The sequence below is a fragment of the Heterocephalus glaber genome, unplaced genomic scaffold (assembly GCF_053883595.1).
Source record: "Heterocephalus glaber isolate CG9 unplaced genomic scaffold, H.glaber_assembly_v1.0 deba00001460, whole genome shotgun sequence".
Classification (NCBI taxonomy): domain Eukaryota; kingdom Metazoa; phylum Chordata; class Mammalia; order Rodentia; family Bathyergidae; genus Heterocephalus; species Heterocephalus glaber.
Window position 1 is genome coordinate 3544673 of NW_028258307.1, and position 6000 is coordinate 3550672.

The following is a 6000-nucleotide window of genomic DNA, read 5'->3' on the forward strand; positions in this document are numbered from 1 at the left end:
TTTTGTGTGTTTAACATTGTCTATTTCCTTTTATTGCTGTTATTCCATTGTATGGATATATCCAACTTGCTTATCCATTCTCTTGATGATGGACATTTGATTTGTTTATAGTTTGGGCTCTTATGAATAAATCTTCCATGATACTTTTGAACAAGTATTTTTTGAATATATATTTTTATTTCTCTTGGAGTAATTCCTAGGAGTGGAGTGGTTTGACCATGTGGAAGGTGTATATTTAATATTTAAAGAAACTACCAAACTTTTCCAAAGTGATTGTGTAATTTTAGAATGCCACCAGTACTGTATGAGAGTTTCACTTGCTCCATGTCCTGGATGATAGCTGCCGTGACAGATCTTCTTTCACAATTTAAAAAATTCCAGTATGGATGTAGTGGCTTTAATTTGCATTTCTCTGATCACTGATGATATTGGTTATCTTCTCACTGGCTAAGGTGTTCTTCTGTGAAGTGTCTATTGAAAGTTTCACCCAGCTTTGTGAGTAGTTTACCTGCTTAGTACTGAGCCCCAAGAGGTGTTTATATGTTTCGTTTTTAAGTTATTTGTCTAAAGTGAATCTGGAGCTCACCTCTCCTTTATCTGCTAGAGTAGTTGGCAGCCAACTGTGTAGGCGAATGAATTTGGGGATTCTGCACTGTCCATTAAGGTGTAAGGGGAAGAAGGGAACCCTGTGAAGATGATGCAAGACAGAGGGCAAGCCAGTTCCAAGCTGTAAGCTTGGGGACCAGGCTCACCTGGGGGACCTCTGGGGTCTGCAGAGGAGGAGGCCATGAGGTTTCAGGTCTGGGCAGATGCATCAGCCCCTGAGGGGAGCTCAGTCTCATCACTGAGAAGAGCAGAAGCAAAGGTCACTTTGGGCTGTGGTATTCGACTGCTGTATTTTCATCCCCACCGTTAGTCAAAACAAAACAAAAAAACACACCTTATTTTGGTCATCCTCCTAAATTATGCAAATTTATTTGTTTAAATAGAAATTCCATTTCAAGTCCTGCTCTTCGTGGTCCTCCCAAACTCTTTGGCTGGTTTTATGTGAGACCCATGGATGTGAAAACAAAGCTTGGCATAGAAGAGAAACATAAGAAGTCTTAATGTTTAATATGTGCTCCTTGCCCAGAGGTTGTTAACTGGGCCCCAGTGTTGGAGGCCCTGTGCTGGGGGAGAAGGCTACAGGGAGGGCGCTGGCCTGGCTGAGGTGACACCTGGCTGCCTTGGGGAGGGCTTCGGCTCGTGTGGGGAGAGGCACACACCAGCCCAGTCCCCGTACTGCTCTTACCTCGGTGTTTAGCCACAAGGCATTTGGAACCAGGGACAGTGGCTGCCCTTATCTGGGGCCTTGCCACAGCTCTTAACCAGCCTCCTCTCGGACCTTGAGCGAGTCCTTTCCTGTGGGTTTTTCAGATGCAAACACAGGCCACATTGATTTCCAAGCCCACCATTCTGTCAGCATAGCTCAGTATAGCCACCTCCTATAAAACCTGTACACCCAACGCACAGCCTTGAGTGAATTACTTAGTATTATTGAGCTTAGCACTCCACTCCTAGCATTTTTGAGCCTTGGTTCTCTGGCTGACAAGTGTGCTTTGCTTTTGAGATTTAAATGAGATAATGTGCACAAATCCAAAAAGCAGTATGTTCCTTTCTTTATCTCGTACATTTATGGGGCATCAGAATTCCCTGGGAAACTTGGATGAAGTACACATGATTCCTCTCGCTCTGCCCCATCTCTGCAATTTGGAATCACTGGGTCCAGAGTGAAGGTGCACAAGCTCTACTTTTCTGGGGTCCTGGGTGGTTGCACCCCAGCAGGCAGTCCCTGCTGAAAGCCCTGGACAAGCCTGTGAACACTTCCTACCACGGCAGGCACGCAGAAATCCGAAGGGCTGGACAGGTGAAAAAGGAAAACGATGCCCAGTGCTTCTGCAGGTCAAGCTGCCCCAGGAAGGCTGCTCAGCGGGCTGGGCGAGGCTTTTGGGAATGGCCAGCCCAGCCCAGGCCAGCCCTGCTGGAAAGTCCAGTGTGGTCAGACCCTGTTTTTCAGCTCCCCACTCCTGTCCCGTGGCTCTGTTTTGACAGGTGCAACCAGGCCTGGCACAGCAGAAATTGCCAGCTCAGCCCTGGTCTGGGTAGAGGAGCTGGAGAAAGGGCAGGAGGATTGCCCAGCCCTGTCCTGCCCTGCGGCAGAGGCGGTAAAGTTGAAATGAGTGGGCGGGACTGGGGTTTTAGAGCTGCTCAGAGGCCAGGCCCAGGCTTGCACCTCCTAGGAAGCCTCGTGCTCTCTCAGGAGACGCAGGAGTGATGTCATCTCTTTGCAAATCCTATGGGGATTAAAATGACCTCACTGGTCAAGTCTGTGTTCCAATCCAGTACTGAAATTCCACCAGTGTCTCCTCCGTTTGGGTTCAGACTTTATTACTCTGGTGCTGGGGAGTTCCAGAAAAGCAACCGAGTGAAGAAGGAGGCAGGGTGCTTGGTGAGAATCACGGGACAGAGGAATGCAGAGTGCCAGGCCTGGTGGAGTCCAGACTTGCCCACTCCCCCTCTTCGCTTTTCTTCTTTTTCTTTTTTTTTCACTCAAATTCTTTCATTGGTACATTTTAGGTATACAATACATTTACATTCATCACTTTTTTCTTTTTCTTTTTGGCTGTAGTGGGGATTGAACCCAGGGTCCCATGCATGCTAAATAAATGCTCTGTCACTGAGTTACATTCCCAGCCCAATACTTTTTAATTATGTTTATTTTGAGGCAGGATCTGGCTGAGTCGATGAATTTGCCTAGAAGGGGGTCAAACTTGTAATCCTCCTGCCTCAGCCTCCTGGAGTGATAGGATTATAGGGATGAGCAACCACACTCAGCAACAATTTTTAATTGGAGATAGGATGACACTAAGTTGCCCAGGCTAGTCTGAAACTTGTGATTCTCCTGTCTCAGCCTCCCAAGTAGCTGGGTTCTCCCCATTTTCTGATGAAAAAACTGCCGGCCTGTGAAGGCCAGTGCTGAGCTTGTGGTTCTAGAGCAGGGTGGAAGTATGACCTGTCCAGGTTCCACATCCACAGAGAGACCACATCATGGAGCCTGCCCAGTCCCTCACTCTGAGCAAGGTAGTGCCTGTCTCATTAGATGTATGAACATACCGACTCATAGCACCTACTTCCGGCCTCATGGATCTGGCTGCCCACTCCCTAGGCTGCATGGTCAGCTCTTTGAAGTCTCAGCAGAACCTGGAAACATCCAGATGTTCTGTGAAGGTGACATGGGGCAGAGAGAATGAGGGTTGAGCACTCTATAGTTCTGACCTTGAACCCTGGCTTCCCATTCTAGGTGCACACAAATCCCTCCACCTGGAAGAGAAAGGGGTGGAGCCTGGCCATGCATCTGATCTTTTGGGGCTTCCACAGCCCAGGGAGTCACTTGGGAATTGGAGTGTCTAGGGCTTATGTTCTGGCCACTTCTGTGCTAACGACAGTGGCAGGGCCACTGAGATCCAGGAAGCTTAAGCATCTGTATCACAAGCACCTCTGAAGCAATGCCTGACATTCATGCAGGGTTGACGATCGCCTAGGGCTATGAACTGAACTCTGTACTGGAAGCTTCAACGCCCTGCCCCTGTCTAGAGGTAGGGTCTTTAGGAGGTAAGGTCTTTAGTAGGCATTTAAGATTAAGCAAGGTCGCAGAGTGGGACTGTGGCCTTACAAGAAGAGGGAGCCTTTACCTGTCACCATGTGAGGACAGAGGGAGGTTGTGACAGCCATCTGAAAGCCAGAAAGAGCTGGCACCTTGATTTTGGACTTCCCAGCCCCTAGCACTGTAGAAAATACAATCCTGCTATTCAAGCATGCCGTCTGTGATGATTTGTTATGGCAACCCAAACTGCCCGAGAGCCTGGGGCCCTGGGCAGAGCATCTGCTCAATACCTTTGCTAGAGGAAGAAGAACCACAGAGTGGATAAGCAACAAGGCTGAGCCTCAACCCAGGTAAGTCTAAAACCTCATTCTCTGGAAGACTTTGAGAGGTCATTGAATCCCTCAAAAACTGTAGAGGACGGCTGATAACAGTAAGCACACTGTAATTGTAGTGAAGACTGAAAGAGCTCTTCATGAGAAGTGCTCAGACTGCTGTTCTGCCGGATCACAGCTCCTCTGTTGATGTTTGCTGTTATGGTCGTTGTTTTCATCTTATTTCTACAGTGCCCACCAGACTTCATCGCCAGCTCGCCCTTAGCCACTCTGCATCTCTCTTTCACTGTGTGCCACTGCTTTCTCCTTCTTTCCCTATGTGGCTGCAGCTCATTGGATCAGGGCAGACTCCCTGACTCAAGGGGCTCGAAGTGGGATTTCTCACTTCAGAAGGGGAAATTAGCAGCTGAAGAGCCAGGTCCGCTGGGTAAGAAGTAGCCCTGGCCTGTGGGCTTTGTGCAAACAGAAGGTGCTGGCCAAGGAAAAGGACAGAGAGAGAGAGGAGAGATTAGTAGGCACCAAGAAATGGAGAGATGAGAGAGCAGCCGTTCTCTGGAGGGAGGAGAGCAATGTCCGATGCCGACAGCTTCCTACCTGGTAGCCATGGATCCAGAAGAACTTGAGATTTGCTAGCCTTGAGTTTTACACTCTTATCAGGAATCCCCCTCCCTTATTTCCTAGAAGAGGCTTCAGGGGACCACTGGTGACTGCATGGGTGAGCTGAATGGTGTCTTCTTTCATCCTGCCTGTGTCCTTAAATCAAGTGGATCTCTCAAACCACAGGGCCAGGGACTAGTTTGTGGCAGTTGTCCAGGCCCTGTGCATTTTCCTTATGACTTTGCTCTTATGTTCTCAAATCCATTGCCTTTGACCCTTGTGGCCTTGTCTCTCATTCTGGACTCAAACTCGTCCCTTAGGATTGTTCCAGATCTGGCTTTTCTGGAGTTGGGTTCAGGACACTGGCTGGCCTTCACGCTCAGGCTCTGCCTCCCCAGCTCCCTACCCAACCCCCACAGCCAGTAGTTCCAGCTCCTTGGAGACTTGTGTGGGGCCTCAAACTGTGAGCTGCCTCCACCAGCCAGCTCTGTCTGTCATTCTTGTGCTGCCACCTGAGTGTCACTTTCTCAGACCTGTGTAGCATCACCTGCCAGACTTGTGCCTGGGGATGTCTTCCTCTCTGCCCTGGCCCGTTCTGCTCATGGCCCTAAGCAGACAGGTGGCTTTTATTGCATGCTTCTCTCCTCTAAGAGAGGTGACCAGTGTCGCCTTTGTCCTCACTCACCCTGTGACCCCCCCATAGAACCTATCTCAGTGACCCATGCATCTCAGGTGCCGGCAGGGAGAAGGACCTCATGCCACACAGATGTTGAGGAAGTGGCAAGGCCCATAGGCAGTGGCCCCACCCTTGTGCTTCCACCTCTCTGCTTCCTCTACTAAACACCACCACCCCCTCAAAACAAAGAAAAAGCAAACCAATGCTTCCAGGCCACCAATGCAGTAGGCCATATTTTACTAGCAAGCAAGGTTACTACCCCTTAAAAGAGCAGGTCCTGGGAGAATCCCAGGAGACCCACATGGCCTCCCCATCCCTGCAGACCCTGTGATCCCAGGCCCCTTGGGGCAGGTCTGGCCTGGTTGCCTCCTCCTTTCCTGATCTATCTCTGTGTCTTACAAAGAGGAAGCAAGAGATATCCCTGCAGGGTCCACCCTTGTCCTATTTTTCAATCTTGTTTGGCCAAAGAACTGCAAGGCCACACTGCAAGAGTCACAGACCCCACTGCTCCTGGTGGGACCCAGTCTTCTGGGGTAATTCCCTTCGAAGTGCTCAGTCCCTGGATCCTCTGTAAATCACTGGGAACTCTAGCAGAGCTCAGTGTTTCTAGAATGAGGGGCTGGGGGCTGAGATCCAGAATCCACAGTGGGACTCTTCTGACTCATTTGTTTCCCTTCAAAGGTCGACCTGAAGCAGGGCCTCCAAGTCATCAGCACCCCAGCTTGGTCAGAAAGCAGTAGAAGATACCTCCA